Source organism: Crinia signifera, chromosome 2 (genome assembly GCF_055691185.1).
Source record: "Crinia signifera chromosome 2, ASM5569118v1, whole genome shotgun sequence".
Classification (NCBI taxonomy): Eukaryota; Metazoa; Chordata; class Amphibia; order Anura; family Myobatrachidae; genus Crinia; species Crinia signifera.
Window position 1 is genome coordinate 360,228,764 of NC_139218.1, and position 23,233 is coordinate 360,251,996.

At 49.1% G+C, this 23,233-nt stretch overlaps 1 protein-coding gene and 1 pseudogene across 3 annotated transcripts in view; one reads left to right on the plus strand and one right to left on the minus strand.

Moving 5' to 3' along the window:
* The window catches only part of WASF3 (WASP family member 3), a 44,252-nt gene extending 24,086 nt beyond the window's left edge, over nt 1-20,166 (minus strand). The window contains exon 1 of one of the 3 annotated variants that reach the window (XM_083169879.1): nt 19,973-20,166. The gene's annotated coding sequence lies outside the window, so the exon portion shown is untranslated. Of the gene's footprint in view, nt 1-19,895 lie in introns of all 3 variants that reach the window. The other 2 variants (XM_083169880.1, XM_083169878.1) reach the window with 2 other exon arrangements.
* On the plus strand, nt 2,597-2,732 carry LOC146060884 (U2 spliceosomal RNA; annotated as a pseudogene).
* Nucleotides 20,167-23,233: the final 3,067 nt, after the last annotated feature.

Sequence of the window (23,233 nt, forward strand, 5' to 3'; positions counted from 1 at the left end):
CAAGGCACCCCTGCAAGTGTCCTGAGGCACCCCAGGGTGCCTAGGCACACAGTTTGGGAACCCCTGCCTTAGTGTGTGAACGCCCGGCAAGTATAATACTCGCCAAAGGTGTTCGCACATTGGGTATGCACATGCGTATATTCACCGTATCGGTAAATATACATAGTGTTCCTGCTAGGCTGTTTTAGCGGGACGCTGCGCCCTGCCTGATTTTTAAAGGGCAAAATACACCCTGCCCCTCTAGCAGCGCCCCGCTAAAAGAGCCTGTTGCCTGTCCCTGCCGATGTGCACAGGGAAGCCCAGCGCCACCATAGATGGCGATGCCCAGCGCTTCCCCAGCAGCAAGGCAACTTCATTGTGGCCAGGGCATGCCCCTTTTGTGCCATCCGCGGCCCAGGACCGCTCCACCCCCACCCCATGCTGCCCCTGTTCAGCAGCGCCCTGCCCTGCATAGTTCCAAGAAGGAACACAAATACAGATCGATGAATCATGCGTATCGCATGCGCACACCCAAAACATTGGTCCCCAACACGAATTCGCAGGGGACCGATCCAAGCGGAACCAGTCCCTAAGTGTGAAACTCACCACGATGCTGCCACATCTACATCTGCAAGATGACGCAAACGGCTCTGTATCAGATTACAAGTAACGGACCATAACCACAATATAATATTTGTTGCTGTACTAATAACAGGAATAAAAGCTTGATCTGGTTATGGAATATGGTGAGGGGTCTACAGGGTACGCCACAGAATTGAGTAAATACATAAAGCTCTGCTATTGTTGAACCAGTTGTAATGAGTCTAATTATAGACAGACATCCAGCAAGAGCTGCACACATGGTACATGGGGAGAGGGGTAATAAACAGGAAACCCGACTCGATATACTATACAAGTATGCATCCAATTAATACGAACCCTTCTTAAATATAGCGATTAGTAGAACGTGTGCACTGAAGTCACCGTATCATATTGGAACTTTCAGAGCGTGTGACCGCAAAAGTTTGTTTTTTTTCATTGCATTTAACACAGAATAAACCTATTGATGTTAATGGATTATCCTCTACTAACCCTCCAAACTACACATGCCAGTGCTGGTTACTCATGTTCGATATTCAGTGTCTCTGGCATCTGAACTTGCATTGTTTAAACACTAGGAAAGAAAATAACTTACTCTTTTTTGGGGGGCACAACTTGTTTTTATCAATTTAAAAAATTAACCTTTATTGAAGTATTTCATTAAAATATGGAGGAACCAACTGTTAGGACATACACATTTATACAAACATTGAATTAATTAAATTGGCAGTTACAATCCCACACTCAGAAACAAAAGGACGGTGGCATTAGGACATTGGGCGGTATTCAATGAGAATACCTGCGAGGTGCAGCGAATCCTTTTTTGGATTCGCTGCACATTCGCCACGTTCCGGAGCCTCGCCGGCTCCGGTATTCAACGAGTCAGGGGCAGCGAGCCCCTGACCAGCGAATATGAGCTTCTGCGGCGAATGCCACAGGGAGCAAGAGGACGGTGGCAGGCAGAGAGTTGGAAGTCTTTCTGCCTGCCCCAGAACGTTTGTGGGGGGGAGGTGGGCTCCCCCGGTGCCAGGCAGCACAGGCTGCCCCCCGGGGGTGCCAGCAGGGGACCTATATTCACTACACCCGATCGTAACGATCGGGTGCAGTGAATATATGAATATGTAATGAGTGGCTCGGCTCCGGCGCCCCCTGCTGGCTGCTGTGTAAAAAAAAAATATATATATTTTTTTAAATTAAATATATATTCATGTGCTTACAGCACATGAATAAAAGTAGCATGCCCCTCCTCAGAATAAAATTCCTGATTTTTTTACACCAAATGTAAAAAACAAAACACTTTATTTTAAAAGTTCACATTCCACTTCTCCATCAAAAGATAGCGATTGCTACTCGGTGAATCATGGCGAAAAAAACCTTCAAATGTATTCGCCATGTGGTCATTGAATAGGGTGATTCACCGTTTTAGTCCAAAATTCGCCAAACAGCACAAATTTGCCATAAAAACATGGCGAATCAGGCTCATTGAATACCGCCCATTGTGTCCCTCTCAACAGCGCACGTGATTAATGTTCACGTATAAAGATTATATATGTACAAGAAATATTGCCCCTGGCAAGAATATGCAGAAATAAACAAACACACTCTTTGATTGTTCATATTTATAGAAGCATTCCCTAACAGGGTTGACAACTTTCAGCAGCCGTTCGGGGGAAGGGGGTTTTGGGCGCGACGTCATTAAGCCCCACCCCCTGATGTAAAATTGCCAAAATCACGGGTAGGGATAACATGGCCGCGATTGGGCAGCACAGTGGGGGTCCCCATGACCCGGGGGGCCGGGAGGGGGACCCGATTTTCGGGAGCCATTCCGGGGGGGGGGATAGGCAACCCTGCCCTATAATCATTTTTCACTTTCAGGAAGACTATTCGTTGTCTCCTATTTTCTGGTTCTTCCTCCCTTGCCTAAAGATCGCTCATTTCCCACCTACACCACAGGCAAGTGGGTGAAAAGCAGCATCTGTGGCAAGTAGGGGGATTACCTCTTACAACTACTCTATAAAACGCTTCTCGGCCTTTTGGCTAAGATCAAGTGTAGTATCTGTTCTTATCAGTGGGTATGGACTGGCCTCTGGCAGAGAATAGAGAAAGGTGGGACTGAGTAGCTGCTCTGATGGGCGGAGGGTGTGGGACCCCTCTGTTTTTTCCCGGGAGCAGTGAAAAGTCTCACTGAGTATCTTCACCTCTGCCTTTGGTAGGAGGTGTTGTTTCCGTAAATCCACTGGTAAGAGGGGGGGAGAAACACTGGGCCTAGTAGATTGACTCTCTTGACGGGGTTCGTAGCCCCCGAAGGATGAGTCAGCGAAAGGCTCAGTCTAGTATCCATTCCCAGGGAGCGGAGAAAAGCTGAGACCGAGTAGATTGGTCCAGGTTGGCTAACCACCAGCCTGGGCACAGCGAAAAGCTCAGCCTAGTATCTTAACCCTGGGAGCGGAGAAACACTGGGACTGAGTAGATTGCTCTTCCGAGGGGGGTGCAGCCCCTAAGGGAGTCTTTCGAAAAGCCCAGTGGAGTACCCATTCCCATGCCGGGGGCTGGAAAATGCCTGCTGGTGAGACAGAGAAAAGCTTGGTCGGACGCTGAAGGGTCGGCTGCCTGGAGCCCGAGGCTGCACTGTGCCCCCGGGGAAACTCGGGGGTGCCTGATTTGCACTGGTGATGTCCAGCACCATGCACTGAATGGCACACACACTGCGCACTTCCCTCTAGGTTAGGCTACACGTCCTTACCTCGTCCTTTTGGATGGGGTAGGACAATTTTTTACACCCCCACCCCGGCCTTCTGGCTAGGGCCTCTTTTATTTATTTCTTTGATTTGCACTTTTGAGCACTTCACGTTTTTCGTTAGTTTGTCACGTTTTTTTGATTTGGGTAGTGCGGCTGTCCCTAACGGGCCTTCCGTTCCCCAAACGTGGCTGGGACTCTTCACCTTTTGGGGAGAGTCCCGGTCCCCTCGAGGGCAACCCCGAGCCGCAAGGCGGAGGGAAGCCTAAGCGGGTCTCTCCAAACCTTCGGGTGCGGAGGACCCACCGTCCAAAACCCTTCCATGGGTGGAGGAAAAGCGGGTCTCTCTGAGCTTCGGCGAAGAGGACCCACCGATCGCTTTTTTCCCTTCCTCGGCCTTATGGTTGAGGGGGGTTAGGGGAACCATGGGGCCTTTCTCCTTTGGGAGAGGGTCCAAACGTTCGTACGGCTGCCCCCTTTGCACGTGTTTAGGCACAGCACTGGTGGTGGTGGGAGCACACCTCGGGCTCCCTGAGTTTCTTCAAACTCATAAAACCCTTCAGGGCACGCTCATTGGGGCAATTATGTGTGGCTCTTTCCTGCAAGGACCTAGTGTGGTCCTATACACTGAGCCCCAACAGCAGAAGCCCCCTTACTCCTTAAATAGGCGAGAAATAAAATCTGCATGCACTCGCTCACTTGCTACATTGGTACAGGTGCATTCCTCTGCAAGCAGCAGCAGATTTTAAAGGAGACTCTTTCCTTTTTCTCTCCCCTATTTTTTCCTATTATTGCTACCAAAATGCTTCCATGGGCCATCTAATGCAATTGATTTGATATAAATCATGTGTTTAAACAAGGTGCAATAACTTGGCACATCTCTTATATATTTAGCCAGATCTGTCACTCAACCCCTGTGGAGAACGTTCCTGTGTAGAACAGTTTCACTTTCATGTGTCTAACGTTCCACCCCCTTGACATCACCTCCCCCCGCCCAGCCAGGGCTACAGTACACGCCCACCATCCACCATTACTCCACAGCCACCATCCACCATTACTCCTGCACATCCCTACCCTCTGCCGGGACTCCCGCGATTCGCGGGACCCCCCGCGACCCCCCCCTCCCGCGATTTGCGGGACCCCCCCGCGACTCGCGGGACCCCGCACCCCCCCTCCCGCGATTCGCGGGACCCCGCACCCCCCCTCCCGCGATTCGCGGGACCCCCACTTTCCACCCTCCCGCGAGTCTCGGGACCCCCGCGAACCCCCCCTCCCGTGATTCACGGGACCCCCGCGAACCCCCCCTCCCGTGATTCGCGGGACCCCCACGACCACCCCGGTATCCGGACTATTGTTAGACAGCACTTACATCGACAGCCATTACATCGACACCATTAGTTCGACAGCTCAATAGGTCGACATGGTTTTAGGTCGACATACCATTAGGTCGACATGTCATTATGTCAACAGCTCATTTGGTCGACAGCTCATTAGGTCGACATGTTTTAGGTCGACACTGCCATTAGGTCGACAGTGTCTATGTCGACAGTCAAAAGGTCGACATGGGTTTTTTCACTGTTTATTGAGCCGACATGTGCCGACAGGCGGTATTTCATGCCCTACTATCCACTAGGGCGTGGTGGGAGAATAAAATAGTGTGCCGAGCGCAGCAAGCGGCTGCGGTACACTTCAAACTGTCCATGTCGACTGTGTCGACATTTCGGCCCAAAAAAACAGTGAAAAAACCCATGTCGATCTAATGGCAGTGTCGACCTAATGAGCTGTCGACCTAATGGTATGTCGACCTATTGAGCTGTCGAACTAATGGTGTCGATGTAAGTGCTGTCGATGTAAGTGCTGTCTAATATCCGTCCCAGACCCGACCACCCCCTCCCGCGAAACGCGGGACCCCTGCGACCCTCCCTAAAATCGCGGGACCCCAGCGACCCCTCCCTCCCGCGAGCCCCCTCCCGCGATTCGCAGGACCCCTGCATCCTCCCCTCCCGCAATTCGCGAGACCCCTGCAACCCCCCCTCCCGGCATTAAAAGGGCACCCCACGACCCCCCCTTCCGCGATTCACGGCACCCCCCCCTACTGTGATTTGCGACCCCCCTCCCGCAATTCGTGCCGCCCCCTCCCGCGATTCACGGAACCCTCCGTAGCGCCCCCCTCCCGCGATTTGCGGGCCCCCACTGCACTTCTCGCGATTTGCGACCGCCCCCTAATTCACACATTCGGGGACCCCACCTCCCGCGATTCATGCCCCCCTCACACAATTCACAGCACCCCCCACACCCCCCTTCCTGCGATTCGCAACCCCCCACGACCCCCCCTCCCGCGATTCACGAAACCCCCCGTAGCGCCCCCCTCCCGCGATTTGCGGGCCCCCTCGGCACCTCTCGCGATTTGCGACCGCCCCGTAATTCACACATTCGGGGACCCCCCCCTCCCGCGATTCATGCCCCCCTCACGCAATTCACGGCACCCCCCTTCCTGCGATTCGGAACCCCCCCCACGACCCCCCCTCCCGTGATTCACGGACCCCCGCACCACCCCCCTGCGCCCACCCTCCCTTGATTCACGCCCCCCTCATGCAATTCACGGCAACCCCCCACACCCCCCCCTCCTGCGATTCGCAGCCCCCCCACGACCCCCCCCTCCTGCGATTCATGACCCCTCCCGTGATTCACGGACCCCCGCACCACCCCCCCTTGACTCACGGCACCCCACGCGCCCCTCCCGCAATTCACAGACCTCCGCAACCCCCCCTCCCGCAATTCACTAACCCCGACAACCCCCCTCCCGCAATTTGCGGACCCCCCTTCCCACGATTCAAGCCCCCCCGCGCCCCCGCCCACGATTTGCGGACCCCCCCCCTCCCGCTAACCGCGGATCCCCACACACCACCCCCCCTCCCGCAATTTGCAGACCCCCAGACCCCCTTCCGGCAATTCCACCCCCCAGCGGACCACCGTGGCCCCCGCTCCCGCATTTCACGTACCCCTGTGACAATGGGGGATCCTGTACCACCACAAGCAGGTACCGCCCCTAGGTGGGAAATCCGGCCCTGGCTGCCGCACTGCAGGTTTCCCCACTGCCCTCTGCACCAGCGCCACAACTTTTATCAATGTCTTGCCCACATACCACTATTATACAGCCTCCTGCTCTCATGCACGCTCACTCCCTCCCAGTGGGAGGAGACGCTCACCCACTGCCGGGAGCTGCATACTGTCCCCCACCCTCCTCCAGTTCTAGGGATGCCCATCGACCATCAATGATTTTCAAATAATCGATGGTTTATGGCCGATGTTGAATACTTTTGCCATCAATGTGGGAGGACACTGCCCTGCTTCCTGTTCTCCTGCCCCGTAACTTCCGCCAGTGGAGACCCGCTCACCCTGTGTTGCCCACATTCCCCTATCATGCATTACCGCCCAGCCTCCTGCTCTCATGCACCCTAACTCCCACCCAGTCGGAGGAGACACTGACTCCTGTATTTCTGTGCTGCAACGCTGGACCCTCACCCACTGGCAGAAGCTGCACAAATTAAGGGGCGTAGCCCCTTACGCCGGTGTGAAGAGCGCCCGTAGGGCGCGATGAATCACCTAGTTATCTATAACAAGTAAGAACATCAGAGTTAGTTACCCATTATGTCCGTATAAAAAATAAACGGATAATCGATTAACAACCATGTATTGTACTGATGCAATTATCAATTAATTTGTCTCATTTATCCTGCTTACTCTGATATTCAAACCAGTGAGCAGATTCAAAGTTAATGTATCTTCTGACTGTGTGTCTTGGTGCTAAATAAATGTGATTATTCCTATTACACACTGTGTATATTGCTATTTACAGGACAATCAGCTGGGTGCCGGAAGGGTTCCCGGCAGCCGTCGGCTATTTTCCCTCGTGGAGTCCACGACCCCCATAGAGGGAGAATAGAATAGGTGGCTCACGTAGCGAGCCACCATGCCCGCAAGGGGCTTTGTTGCGCTCGCCATGCTGTCTGAGTCCGGCCAGTCAGGATCCCGACGTCGGGCTAATGACTGTCTGGATCCTGACTGTCGGACCCCTGTACCACACCCAATCAGCTAAGGAGATCATCCAATTAAGTGTCGTGTATTCTCATTTATTGGCTCATAATAAAGCCATTTGTGTGGAAAGAGATAAAACACTGCACTGAGGGTGAAATCGCAACATTTACATAAAAAACGGTTACAACAGATATTACTAATAACAGTGTTTCTTCTACTCTACCTGATACTTGATTAAACAGAATAAGAATAACTTTATAGCACTAAGTACACACTACTAGTGTTCCCTCTAGAAATGAGGGCGGGCAGGGCGCTGCTGCACGGCGTCAGTGCAAGGGGGGCGGACCGGGCCCGCCGACGTCACAATTGTGGGCGGTCCCGGGCCACAACGTCACGAAAAGGGGCGGGCCGCAACGCCACAAAAGGGGCGGGCCCGGTCAGCGCCGTCAGTAAAGGAGGCGGGCCCGGCACCGCCGAAGTTACCGTGCTGCCGGGGAATCGCCGTCTAAGGCGGCGCTGCGCTTCCCCGTGCACACAACCAGGGCAGGCACCACGCTGTTTTAGCGGGGCGCTGCTAGCAGGGCAGGGCGCATTTTGCCCTGTAAAAATCGGGCAGGGATCAGCGCCCCGCTAAAACAGCCTAGCGGGAACACTAGCTACCTGCAAGGTGATATTTTCGCTAGTACGCTATCACTTTCATTGGGCACCTCTGCTCCAGACCATATTTGAAGCAAGGGCACTTCTATTTTAACTCACACATTTTTGTTGTCTTGTCAAAGAAATCCCTTTTATCTCCATATTTTAATTAAATACTTCAATAAAGGTTCATTTTTATAAATTGATAAAAACAACAAGTTGTGCCCCCTTTTCTTTCCTCTTTACTTGCATCTAGGTACGCTCTAGGGAGCACCTCCACTATCAAACAAAAGTGATACGTTTAGTATCAATTATTCCTGTTATTGTGGAACCTAATAAATTCAAATAATTTTCTTAGAACATTACAGTGAGACTTGTGCAGAGGCAAAACTTCCCTTCCCCTTTCCCTGATATGATTGCTAAAACACTACCTGGCATTCTGCCCTAAACCCATGTAACAACCTAAAGAATAGGCTACATCTGCAACGCTAAAGGCAGGTCGGTTAACAGTGAACAATTGATTAGTAAATTGTTTTTACTGAGCAATTGTAAAATCACTCACACAAAAAAAAATAAACGAAATCTTACGATTAATACTAAGAGCTATTACACCATTTAGGCCTAAAAGGGCTAATTCAGCCCCATCCACTGGGCTGCAAATTCACATCCCAAGCCATTATCATCGAATGACCGTGCATGGTATGCTGTGCGCATTTGCTGGGTCTTCTTGTGAACAAAGCCAACCAATGGCTACCCATCGCTATGTGTTCGCAAAATGATTGACAGCCGGTTTGCGTTTGTAGGCAGCTTCTACCGGGAGCGCCGCCTAAAAACGCAGGCGTTGCCCAGCCATTGGAAGGGTGGGCCGCTGATGTCAGCAATGGCCTCCATCTCCCCATGGCCATCGCAGCACCGAGTAAGTCTAGCTGCAAACAGGAGGGAACATTTGATGATGAATGATTCCGAGTGGTTTTCTACTTAATAAAGGCTTAATAAATCTGCCTCTAACATTAGCATATTCCTACCTTATCTGCAAACTCTGTACACATATTGGGGGGACAGGGGGATTCAACTGATGAAAGGGTGCCCGTTGGCAGCAACTCACTTTTTCTACACTATGGGCATGCGTTCTGCCGGCGCTGACAATTCTTCTGGCAGCCCCTGTTGCTGCGTGCCGGATGGGGTCCCGACAGTCGGGATCCCGACAGGCATTCACCCGACATCGGGATCCCGACTGTCAAAACACAGACAGCCAGGTTCCCGACGGCCACCCGATATTTTCCCTTGTGGGGGTCCACGACCACCATAGAGGGAGAATAGAATAGGTGGCGAGCATAGCGAGCCACCGTGCCCGCAGTGTGGTGAGCGCAGCAAGCCCGCAAGGGGCATAGTTGCGCTCACCATGCTGTCTGGGTCCGGCCAGTCGGGATCCCGACGTCCACACCTTATACTACACCCCTGTTGCTAGCTATAAGAAATTTGAGGACAGTGAGCTAGTAGGTAGCCAAATTACACTACACGGGGTTTTGCCGTTTTAAGCAGGTTAAACCTGGCACCTTTGGGCGTAAGAAGCACTATGAAAAAAAAAACTGACTAGCGCCCCCTATTTCAGTCCCTTTATATGGGATTTCAGGAGCATCAAAAATTGTTGAATTCCCCCCCAAAAACACACTGGTCTTGTTTTGAAGATTAAGCTTATGCTAGTTTAAACTGCATAAAAGCTCACAGACACAAGTGACTCACCAAGATTTTAATAAACAAACATACACACTGAAATTGCGGATAAAAAAAAAAATTTTTTTTAGCTAAGTAAACTGTACTGAGAAATTCCTGAAAACATTACACACAATAGGATTTGTGATTTAATTTGCTATTTAAATCAGACAAATTTCAGATCAAGTTTTCCAATAAGAAGGGCTTGACAGAGCAAGAGTCAGGAGCGATGAAACAGACACCGCCAATGAATTATTAACAGCCATAGTGAAAATAATTAATGAGCCATCCGGAAACCTAGCAATTCAAAACATAAAAAAATCAATCACTGCTTTTTGGGAAAAGGGAGGAGTCAGAAGTGTACAGAGGAGACCAGTGAGTCAGACACATCTTCTGTAACTAGAAACCTAACCCCTCACCAGACTGGAAGAATGCTCTCCAAGATTTTAGGATTCATTACCACAATAGAAGCTAGGGGTTGTAAAATAGTGTGTGCAAAGCCATAAGGGGTGTTCTATGTACTGTAGTGGGGGCAGGCTTACAAAATATGTCAAATGAACAGCACAATATTGTTCCACAGTCCGCCCTATATTGTCAATAAGCACATTTCAACCATTGGCCTGGCCTACAAACTTTATTTAGATAACACCGCTCTATATACAACAGCACCAACATATGCCAAGGTATCAGTCTGGGACTATGGGGGTTATTTTGGTTCACTCTTTCTGACAAATTCCTTCTTAGATGGACATAACCATGTGCACTGCAGGTGGGGCAGATGTAACATGTGCAGAGAGAGTTAGATTTGGGTGGGGTTTTAGTTCAATGTGAGATCTATATTGCAGTGTAAAACTGAAGCAGTCAGTATTTTCCCTGCACAGAAACAAAATAACTCACCCAAACTCTGTAACTTTTATATCTGCCCCCCTGCAGTGCACATGGTTTTGTCCATCTAAGAAGGAATTTGTCAGAAAGAGTGAACTGTTTTAAGATTTCCCACTGTACTATAGGCCTGAATTAGGGGTGAAAATTGTCAAGACAACCTTTTATCAACCCGTTTAGTGCCACCGTTGCTGTGAGATCTCCTCGAAATATCCAGTAAAAAACACCAGTGCCGCTCACAGCGACTGTACTTTTTTTATGGGTGCAATATTTAACTAGACTTCCAATTAATTGACCTGGCTGCATTTGTATTTATTTATACTAAAAGAACAGTCGCTATGAGCTATGCTCTCATTTGTAGCAGATATTTTGAGGATCTCTCACAGCAACCAATCAGCTGGATTCCAATGATGCACCACCAAAGCTTCCTGTTGCATCACTGCACCACAGTCAGCTGGATCACAATATGCTAGTTTGTATCGCTACATTCATTGCCCTTGAAATTCCAGGAATGTGTGGAAGACATTTAGGAAAGGTATGTGGTCAATAGGTCAAAAGTATAAAGGTCAAAAGTGAACGGGTTGACCACTATTGATCGACAGGCCAAAGGTCGACATGATTCCTGATTTTAAAAAAGCGACTTGTTCATAGATGGAGAATATAATAGTGCACTGAGCGCAGTGAGACACCGTTCCTGAAGCCATGGCGGTACTTGTGTACTATCACGGCGCCCATCCGGTCGCATCGTATACCACTAATTAAGGTATACGATGGGACCCGATTTCAGGCTTTTAAGAGCCGACTATACAATTTTTATATCGCGGCGCATCGCATGCCATTATAATGGCATGCAATGCGACGCGATCATACCCGATTTTTAATTGTACACCCACCCTGATGGGTGATTACTATGTTAAATGCCCCCCCACTATCAACGCCAACCCGAAGCGTGGTGAGCACGGCGGTATGCGTCCTCCGACCTTTTCATACCACGCTATCCACGTCGGTGTGGAGTTGACTTTATTATAGTCTGGCGAGCGTAGCAAGCCACCGAGCCCGAATACATGTGAAGTAATCCGCGTCCGCTCGCCACTATATAAAATCAACTCCACGCCGACGTGGATAGTGGGGTTATGAAAATGTCGGAGGACGCGTACCGCCGCCGCTCGCCACGCTTCGGGTTGGCGTCGATAGTGGGGTGGCGTTAACAATTGGGGGGGCATTTAACATAGTAATCACCCATCAGGGTGGCTGTACAATTAAAAATCGGGTCCAATTTTTGGGTTGTACAATGCCCTACGATGGAAATCGTGGGCACCGTGATAATACACAAGTACCACCATGGAAAACGCAGCAAGCCATGTGATGGGAAGCGATAGACCCCCCCCCCCCAAAAAGCTCATGTCAACCGTTTCCACGTCGACCTTTTCAACATGTCAACCAATAGTGTCAATCAATTCACACCCTTTAAAAACCGTACGCAATGATAAAATAGCGCAAATATTTCACAAAATGAAAGTAAAGACCAAAATGATTTCTTTTGGCACTTTTCGTTGCCCTAGCCATCATACCCGCCCTCCATAGCGTCACGTGATTTTGCAGTTATAGCAAAGGCTTTTATTTTGTATCTTATTAAACATTTGTACAGTTGTTTCTTGGTAATCGTTTGTCCAAACTATCATGTGGCCCAGACAGATCCAAACCTATACCTTCCTGTACACCGAGCCCTGAGCCCCACAAGGAGTTTTCTTGGGCTAAAACAGGCAATTCTTTTGTGTGTCAAACGCAATAAAATGGTCCCATTTGTCTGTCCCTATTAAGATGCATGAGCCAGAACACTATGACAACAACCATTTGGAGTTTAGCATTTCCAGCAGCGGCAAAAAAAAGGAATGCCGTGGGAAAATGGGAGCGCATGGGACCTCTATTATCAATAGTGACAGCACTGCACGACTACTCGCTATTACTCCCTGGTAAAAGCACTTTGTAGAGTTCTGTTTGTTTTCAGGGAGGTTGGGGGGGGGATTCATGAACAAATCTGACCCAGACTGCTGACGCGACATAACAGGGGGAGTCTGTGTGAACACAAAGCGGACAATTCAATTGTTTATCATTCCTATCTAAAATGACCAGAACCTATTCAAATGATTTGGGCGACAAGGCACAAGGCTGAAGTTATTGCGTGTTCCTGCACACTCCCTCCTGAAGTGTGAGCAGAAAGCCACATAAAGTAGAGCTCTAGGGTTGAGTAAATTATTATACCCCGGCCACCTCATATGGGAGCGACAAAAAAAAAACGTATCACCCAACAAGAGCAGTATGGGTGCGGTATGGTGCTCTGACAGGGGGGACCCCGATGGTTAGTATCCCGATGTCGGGATCCCCATATTGGGATACTGACTGTCAGGATCCCCCCTGTAAGAGCGTCATCCGGTACCCGAGCAGTATATAGCTGGTCCATTGTACTCAAAGTACAAGAGGTACTAGCTAGATGCACTCATTATAAGAGGGTGTCTGATTAATGGATTAAACATAACTAGCAGGATGAGCATCCATTGACATCAACAGAGACTGTGGGCCTTATTCTAGTTCACTCTTTCTGACAAAATCCTTCTTCGATGGACAAAACCATGTGCACTGCAGGTGGGGCAGATGTTACTTGTGCAGAGAGAATTAGATTTGGGTGGGGTTTTACTTCAAAGTGATATCTATATTGCAGTGTAGAAATAAAGCAGCCAGTATTTACCCTGCACATAAACAAAATAACTCACCCAAATCTAATTATCTCTGCACATTTAACATCTGCCCCCCTGCAGTGCACATGGTTTTGTCCATCGAAGAAGGATTTTGTCAGAAAGAGTGAACTAGAATAAGGCCCTGTATGCTTGTGGTGGTCAAATTATATTTCCAATTATAAAGCGCAATAGAATATGCTGCACTATATAAGAAACTGTAAATAATAATAATAATAATAATAATAATAATAATTGTAAACTCAGCACAGATGTGCCTCAGTGAAGACTGTTGGTTCAGCACTGTGAATAACTTGCTGATATAATTTATGGGTAATAATAGAGAAATTATTTATACCGGAGCATACATTAACACCCTGTGTGACAGCAAGTTCAGTTGTAATGCCTATATTTACAGAGAGAGTTGCCTAGCAAAGCAAAGCTGAGCCACACACATCTGCTGGATGCCACATTGGCAGTTACAGCGGTACTTGTTTCCTATCTGGGCGCCCACGATCAAAATCGCGTTGATCGGGGGTAAAAATCGCGGTCATCGCGGGTAAAATTGGATGGTCGCGATGCCCGCGATGACCGCGATCACCGCGATTTTCCCATAGGGAACAATGTTAAAAAAGGCTGATTGACCGCGATTTCACTGTTAAATGGCTCAATTGACCCGATTTGGCCATAATAACCCTGAATTAGGCCCAATTAACCCTTAAATGTCCCCCCCAAATTTTGACGCCACCCCACGATTGACGCCAACCCGAAGCGTGGCGAGCGCAGCGAGCCCGCGAGGGGCGGCGGTACGCGTCCTCCGACCTTTTCATGACCTACTATCCACTAGGGCGTGGTGTGAGAATATAATAGTGTGGCGAGCGCAGCGAGCCACCGAGCCCGAAACGTGGCGAGCGCAGCGAGCCCCGCGAGGGGACGCGGATACCTTCACTGTGAAGGCCGCGAGGGGACGCGCATAACTGTGAAGGTATCCGCGTCCCCTCGCTGCGCTCGCCACACTATTATATTCTCACACCACGCCCTAGTGGATAGTAGGGCATGAAAAGGTCGGAGGACGCGTACCGCCGCCGCTCGCCACGCTTCGGGTTGGCGTCGATCGTGGGGTGGCGTCAAAATTTGGGGGGGATATTTAAGGGTTAATGGGCTCTGTGGCCCATTTAACATTGATTCCTATGGACAAATCGGGTGGATTGAGGCATTTAACAGTAAAATCGGGTCCATCGCGGCTTTTTACATTGATTCCTATGGGAAATCGTGAGCATCGCGTCGCGGGCATCGCGGGTGCATTTATGGCCGGCCGCGACGCGACCGACACGATTTCCAAGTTTAACATTGGTTTCAATGGGAAATCGCGGGCATCGCGTCGGTCGCGTCGCGGCCATACATAAATGTACCCGCGATGCCCGCGACGGGCGCCCAGATAGGAAACCAGTACCGTTACAGCTATATTATCAGATGTGGTGAGTAATGCAAAACAGCAGTGAGCCAGCTGAGGGACGTCCACTTCCTACAAGCGGGGGATGCCTTATGGATCACCAAACAAAGAACTGAACACAAATCTGGGTTTACTGGAACTATATTTTCTATCAAATTGTGTAAACAAGATAAGAAGTTCTAATAATATTTGTAGCTAAACAGACATCTAGTATTATATAAAAACACAAAACTGCTGCCTTGCAAAGTACATTTATATAGGATAGAGAGACACACACACACACATACATACAAACCCATGTAGTTCCTCTTTCCTGCCTGGGGTGTCGCTGTCTGCTGTAGTGCTTCTAGCACAGTGTGGTCTGTATATGAACACTGATATGCAAACCAGACCTGTGCTAGAAACACCACAGCAGACAGCGACACCCCAGGCAGGGAAGAGGAACTGCATGGGTTTTCAAAGATAGCGGGTGCTAGAATGAACACTACATACTGTACTGATGTTTTATAGGCATAAACAAAGGATCATTCTAGGTCAGGAGTACTCAAACTATTTTGCTCTGGGACTCCATCAGATAATAAAAATAATGACAGAACCCCAGTAAGTGACTGCAGAAGGTCATCACATCACGTGTGTAGTCAGCAGACAGCACATACATGGCAGCATTGTGGAGGCACAAAATGATGGGAGGAGTCTAAAATAACAGACAATACAACAGATCGTTCAGACTCCTTGAATCACTGACTGACATTAGAAAAGTCATCAGCCTGATGGTCAGCAACATGGAGTCGTGTATCCATGCTGAGAACGTGGGGACCCACTTTGTGGTCAGGACCCACAGTTTGAGAACCGCTGTTCTAGGTGATACTTAGCCATTAGTGCAGATGATTTTGTTTACTATTTGTTCGGTTTTACGATGAAAACAATCTTGTGGATATCCAATTGATACAGTGTAGATTAGAGTTCCAACCCAAACGATTATCTGTCCTAAAACAGTCACAAAGGAGTTTTTTTAAATAAGTTATCAGCAGAAATGTGGGACAGAGGATCAGAAAGTCATACACACTTCAAGGTACGCGCAATGGGCCTGATTCTGAGGCAATGGAATTGCACGCAAGCGGCTTTGCAGTTCCGCCCACCAAAAAGCAAACTGAGTATGTGAACCGACACATCTAGCATTTCATTTGTGACCCAAGTGCAGCGTACGTAGACTGTGCCTCAAATCACCACCGTGGCCATTTGCTTGGCCAGGCTGTGTAAGCTGTCCAGACACTCCCTCCCCCACAAAAAACAAAATAAATAATAAACGCGCTTCACAGATATTTTGATGGTACACCCTGGCCTATTGCCCACCGATATATTGGCTGGTGTGCATGCACCTTAAGCATACATCTCTGAATCAGGCCCAATATCCACTGATCGTTTTGAAAAATGTTGAGCAGCTGGTGAGATACAACCATCCTATCCAACTTGTTTCGGAAGCCCCCACCCGCCACCAAGAAAATCCCCATATTCTATGGGTTGCTCACCAAATTTTTTCTGTTTGTGGATTAAAGTAAGTCTACACTTACTTTTATCCTGGACGGAGATGGCTGAAAATGGGACAGGTGCTGAAGTCATGTGACAGGTGCTGAAGTCATGTGACAGGTGCTGAAGTCATGTGACATCAGCCTCCCGCCCCAAGTAGCCATAGTCATGCCTGCGTCTGCAAGGGATCAGTAACAAATAATACGTTGTTCTGTTATAATAGGATTTGAAAGCGTTGCAGAGTGAGAATTGTCCATAAAAACGCTACTAAATGTGTTCTGGTAATAATGGAAGGTTTTTCCTATCATCCAAACACCAGGAAGTGTTTATATTCATCGCACTCTCTGTGGAGAATAATTTAAGAGTAAGCATCATGATTTACACTTTCCCTAAGGAATAATAATAAAAAAGTACTATAAATCCTTCGCACAACTTCAATGTTTAAATAAATGCATTAACAGCCAAGCAATAAACAGTCTGATTTTACATTTCTCTGTAGTAGAATCACTTTGAAGCATAAAAGTAATGGATTGGGAAATTAAATATTTATGGCATACTACTGATTTCTGCATTCTGACAACTTGCATTTTTGGCAGATTTATCTGCGGTGTTCAGTTCAATTCCCCTGATTTGTGAGGTTGGAGCAGCAATGATACTCTGTGGGAGCGATCAATGCTCAAACCATAGAGTGCACCTGCTCACCACATACATTCACCAAAAGGATTTCAGCTTGCTCCACAAATTGCTTGCATATATGTAGTGATGCAGAACCCTTTCTGTGCCAGACGTCCCAGAATCCCATGCAAGTCCTGCTGGCAGGAATAGCCGTTCCAAATTTAACCTTTAAACTGCTGAATATTTGACACCCTGCTGACAATAGGAGAGCAACCAGGATAATTATTCCCCAAACAAACAACACATGGCCTCAGGCAGAACACATCCTTCCAAAAACTCAGCAGGCCATTGCCCAGAGATCAAGCTAATGTCTTTATTCTATTTTTTTTCATGTTGAACATCTGTGTCCTCTCACCACCATATCGCAGGGACAATAAGAAACGAAACAAAACAAACAAACGACGGGCTACAGCAGGCATGCCCAAACTGTGGCCCTCCAGCTGTTGTGAAACTACACATCCCAGCATGCCTTGTCATAGTTTTAGCATTCCCCAATAGCAAAACTGAGGCCAGGCATGATGGGACTTGTAGTTTTACAACAGCTGGAGGGCCATAGTTTGGGTATGCCTGCGCTACAGACAACACACTTCTGGGTATCAGAACGTCCAGCCCTTTCCAAAAAGCTCCCTTTACTCCCCAATTGTCTGAGGCACAATGGCTCATAGGAGAGAAAGGCCATCGGAAAGGTAGGATAGTGGTTAGCATTAGTCTTTCAGCACTGAGGACATTAGATTAATTCCTGATCATGGCCCAATCTGTGTGAAGTTTGCATGGGCTCTTCAAGTACAGTATGCACACTCCAAAGGCTAGGTTTAATGGTTTTAGCCTTAAAAAATGAACTGGGTACATGTGGGGGTAATTGAACCGAAATGGGTTCCCACAGCTCCTGTTCAACTTTAGGCTTTGAGGCGCTCAAATTGCCAAATGTAATAAATAAAGGGCACCTATATAGTCCGTTGGGCTTCCATTACTTACACGTGCCCAAAAACAATTGATTCTCTCCTGTGTGTCCATGTGGTAGGGAACATAAGGCCACATTCAGCTTCACTTGTAGCTTTGCAAAGTTTCTCAAAACTACACCGGCTGGCGGTACCTTGCATGAGGCTGGGTCCCTGCCCACGATGCATTTGCAAAATTTACATAGCTATTGTGCGTGCACATTAAGGGGAGCACCCGTGCTACACGGCTTAGCTGCAAAGCCAGTCACAGAGCTGCCATTTTTGGGGTCATCATGCAGCTGCCACAACCCCACCCCCCAGGTGGTGCAGATACCTGCATTGCGGACTGCAGTATAAGCCATAGCTTGTGCGCGTAGACGCACATTGCGATTTTTAGCAATTTGATGCTGAATAAGGCCCATAGATTGTATGCTGGAGCAGGGACGGTTGTGAATGGCTGATATTCTCTGTAAAGTGCTGCATAATGTGTGCGCACTATACAAACAATGGTCAGTAAATAAAACTGTCTCCCTTCTCCACTGTTTCTCCCTCACCCAGTCTTTGGCTTACCATAAGGGAACACACATGTAAATATGGGAGCAGAACTATGCATTAGCAGTACTACAGACCCAGCTTTTCAGATAGAAAACTGTTTTTATCCTACCAAAGGACAAGAATAAGCTTCTCACTCCCCAGTTCAGCAACACAAATAGCTAGCCAGAATCTATACAGAGCATCATGTCACACTACAAGGGCTGCAGAGATGTGATCTTTGCCAAAGAGGCTGACAGATAGGACAGCTGAACAACTAGCATGGACTGCAACAATGCACAGCAGGGTGAGGGGACAGATGCATTCCTGAGGACACACTGTGGAGAAGTGACCATGGCCCATCTGACTCACAGAGACCATGGCTCACTTACCTGGTTGGGTAGCATGCCTGCCTCTTATTCCCTATAGCAGCATGTCCCACTGCATGAAGCTGCTAGCAGCATCTCACAAGCATTAACAGCACACTTATTTGCCAATATAAAGAGAACAGTTGCATAAAACAATATTTTAGATTAGAATATATATATATATATACACACACACACACACACACTTGATACTAGTAATTTGCAGCCATTGACCCAGCGTTTAAACGCCCGCAAAGACATCCGATTTTGCACCCTTCGGAGGCTGGTTTCAGCTTGAATTCACTCACAATTGTCCAGTGACCTATGAAGCAGCAAGCACTTTTGTGCAAATTCCGGTTGCAGCTAAATGCTGCTGTTTTTGCATCAGCAAATAATAGGAGTGACCCCAAAGACTAGAGAGTTAAAGGGGTCGATCATATTTTGTGCGGAAGCACTTTACGGCGGACTTATTTGCTTAAAAGAGCTCACAGGGGTGCGAGCAAATTTAAGCGAATTCAGACCATCGAAGGGTGCTAGATGGGCTTAATTCGGGTGCCATTTTCAAAGTTTAAACGCATAAAACCGCCAACCGAATTGCACCTCGCACTCATCGGACCTAATGGGATCCACCCCAAAGCATGCAATCTACCGATGTACAATACATCAATGGGTGTATAGTCCTACACACTGGCATATTTTTATGCAATCTGACTGTGTACAATACATTAATAAATACATACATAATAGCTCATAACATTTCTATATCAGTAGCACCCTAGAGGGTGAGATCATGCAATCTACCAGTGTATACAATACACACACAATATATATACATACACACACACACACACACACACACACAGTTTAGCATTGTAGAAGTAGTGTGAGGATGTGCTCCCAGGGCAGCAGCAGCAGACACACCAGCATGTGTGCAGAACAATGATGCAGGCTACTTGGGGCATTGTACAATACAGCAGGGCAGTGCATGCAGAAAGATGCTGCTAGCCAGAGGCCTTAGTGTGGCTGCATTAGTAACAGTCCCACCCCCAACTGGTCCCCAGGGAGGGGGATTAATGGACAGGCGACCTTGCTAGGGATGGAGGGCGCCCTCTTCTCAGCTCTATGCTGCTGCTGATGTGGGGTTAGGGGGAAACACACCGTACAGGCAGTTGCTCCGTCCCCGGCCGAGGTCTCCCGCTTGCAGGGAGGGCTAGCGGTCCAGCAGCTGGTCTGAGGAGGCAGCGGCAGTGTCCGCCCCCCGGATAATCCCAGCTCTCCCCATCATCACTGTGTACCCAGCACACGGCGGAGGCTGCTGCTGGCCGATCACACAAGGCGGAGGGGGCGTGGCTTGTCCGGGTACGCTACGTCACCCTCCAATCACTGCAGAAAACGGGACTACTCTTTCTACGCTAAACCCCCGGAGTACGATTGACGTTGACAGCAACCAATGGAAAGACAGTGTGAGGCGCGCTCTGGCCAATGGCGTAAGAGAATGGCGTCACGGTGTTGTGTGTGAGAGACGAGGGAGTGATTGTGAATAGCGGTTTGTGATTGTGTGTGGTTCAAGACAAGTATCACCGGCAGCAGCAGCAGCAGCAGTGAGGCTAATGCTGCTGAGGCAATTCCTCACCCACACCCAAATGTACACATCACACCAAATAGCCATTATCATCTTGTGTCCAACGCAGCAACAAAACAAAGTGTCAGCTTCTTGGTCAAGAAATAATAATTCTAACTTCATTCTTGCACAACTAGGCAACAATGACAAATGTAGCTGCCAGGGATCTCACACAGTGATACTTCATACTGAGGCATCCTAAATTATTATTATTTTTCTCTATAAGTCAGCACAAGGGTTCTGCAGCGCCATACACAGTTCAAGCAATACATCCAATAAAAGACACCTGCCTGTAACTGCTGCATTTTATACAAATGTTGCAAACTCTAACATATATGATAATAAAGTAAAGGTCTCCATACACAGACTAGGGAAATAAGGCCCTTTTTCACAAGATTTCCTAAGCAATTTACTTCCTATCCGATGTGCACGGGATCTGGAGATTGTCATCGCTGCCACAAGCATTTCTCATGTCCTTGGGAAATGAATGGGATCGCATTCGATACGTATGCAAAAGGGCCGCCGGCGATGTATGGTATGTGATCCTAGCCACCTGGCCCAGGCTGCGTGCAATACCTCAGCTGTCGGCTATGTGTTTGGAAGTCTTAAGGGTGAGATTTTGTGAGATTTGACCCAATTCAGGTGGATTGAGTCAATTTATCTGACAAAATCTGATGTGCCTGTCCGACAAAATCTGATGTGTAGGACACAATGCACAATCCTGTGCCATTGGGTATAACCAGGGCCGGCGCCACCACTAGGCAGCTCTAGGCATTTGCCTAGGGCGCTGGCCACTGGAGGGCGGTAGTTGGGAGCCGGGACCCCGCTGGATGGAGGTGAGTAGCTGTCACTCCTCTCCCCCCCCCCCCCCCGATTCCAGCTACACGTTGGCTGCCGCTGCATCATCCGCCCGCCATCCCAACCCCCCCATGGCTCCTTTCAGCGGCACATCGCGCCAGGGGGCAATCCTACCCAAGCCTCCTCTACCACCCCCTATGTTGCGACTGCGGCGGCCGCATCGCATCACCCCCCCCCATGCATCGGCCATGCAAAGGGGGCGGAAATTGTGATGCGATGCTGCCGCGGCATTGAAGCGGGTGAGCGGCCAGCACCGGGGCGGGTGAGCGCCGGGGTGCCCCCTCTGGGGCGCTCTGGTGCATTGCATCGGCCCTGGGTATAACCAAGAGATTGCAAGAAATTGATCCTCCTGCACATAGGATAAATCTCCAGTCAATCAGGTCCAACTTGTTGAACAATAAGTTGGACAAGTGTAAGGAGGCCTTTAAGAAGAAGCTGAGGACCACAGGAGAAGTACTGGAGCATGGGGCCCCCTGTGGCACTTCGCTGATTTTGCGCTCATCCACAGCCACATCCATGTTTGGTGATGCATTGAATTTGAGGAAAACAACATTTTTCTTTCTTAGTTATTATTAATATAAGTCACCACATTAGAACAATACAGAGTACACATAACTAAACATTACTGTAAAGGCCCCCATCCACTAGTGCGATATGGCCACTTTTTATGTGATTCCGACGCATTGCTGTGATGGATCACCTAAAAAGTGACACTATGAACTAGAGTTAAGTGCACTTAATGCTGCACTTAACACTCTGCTGCTGGCTCCAGGCTGCGCTCGAGATCTAACGATAATAGTGAGATCTCGTGTATGCCCAGTGAGACTGTCGGGCAGGCAGAGACAGCGTATCAGTCTGAACTGACGCGCTGTCTCCAGTGGTGTGGTATGCCGTTCCGACAGTCGGGATCCCGACTGGCCGGGCTCAGACAGCATGGCCAGCACAACAAAGCCCCTTGCGGGCACGGTGGCTCGCTACGCTGGGGACCTATTCTATTATCCCTCTATGGGGGTCGTGGACCCCCACAAGGGAGAATAGCCGATGGCCGTCGGGAATCCGGCCGCCGGTGTTTTAACAGTCGTGATCCCGACGTCGGGTTAATGACTGTCGGGACCCCGTCCGGCACTCGTCTCCAGGAGGCATACCTCCCAACTTTTGTCCTCGTCGATGCGGGATGTTGCTCCTTCGCGCCGGAGGCGCGACTAATTTTTAGGGGGCGTGGCCTAATTTCGGGGGCGTGGCCTATACTCGCGGCTCCCGCGAGGCCACGCCCCCATTTTGCCGCTATGGGGGCATGACCCAGAGGCTCTGTGAGCCTCTAGCCATGCCCCCAGCCCCCTGGCTGCGGGAATAGACGCTGTGCGCATGCGCACAGCGTCTATTCCCCGCTGCTTAGCAGCCGGCAGGGGGGACTCCCAACAGCCCCCCCACTCCGCGGGACACTGCCGCCCGCGGGTGGGACATCGGGACACGCCCTGACAATCGGGACTGTCCCGATAAAATCGGGACTGTTGGGAGGTATGAGGAGGGGACATTGCTGAGAATGATGTAGGGAAGCAGTGTAACTAAGTTTACCCAAGCAGGACAGATCTGAGGAAGTCAGTTAGAACGAAGTGCCATCAGGGCTGGCAACAGAATACTTGGGGCCTGGTAAACTTCCACCGCATTACTGCTGAGCACAATTGGCCATAATAGCATTTGATATTACCTTTACATTGTATAGTGAATATTTAATTATCTGTGAGTGTGTGCTTGTGTGTGTGTGGGGGGAGGGGGTAATTAATAATGCCTGGTTATAAAGGAGACTGAGTGAGTGACACCATACTGTCACTTTTACCATTACACTCCCTAGTACCACCAGTGCCTCTATCCAGGCTCCAGGTTCCAGTCCACGCTGCCTGTGTTTCTCCTGCTGTCCTGCTCCACCTAGCTCGATAGACCTTCG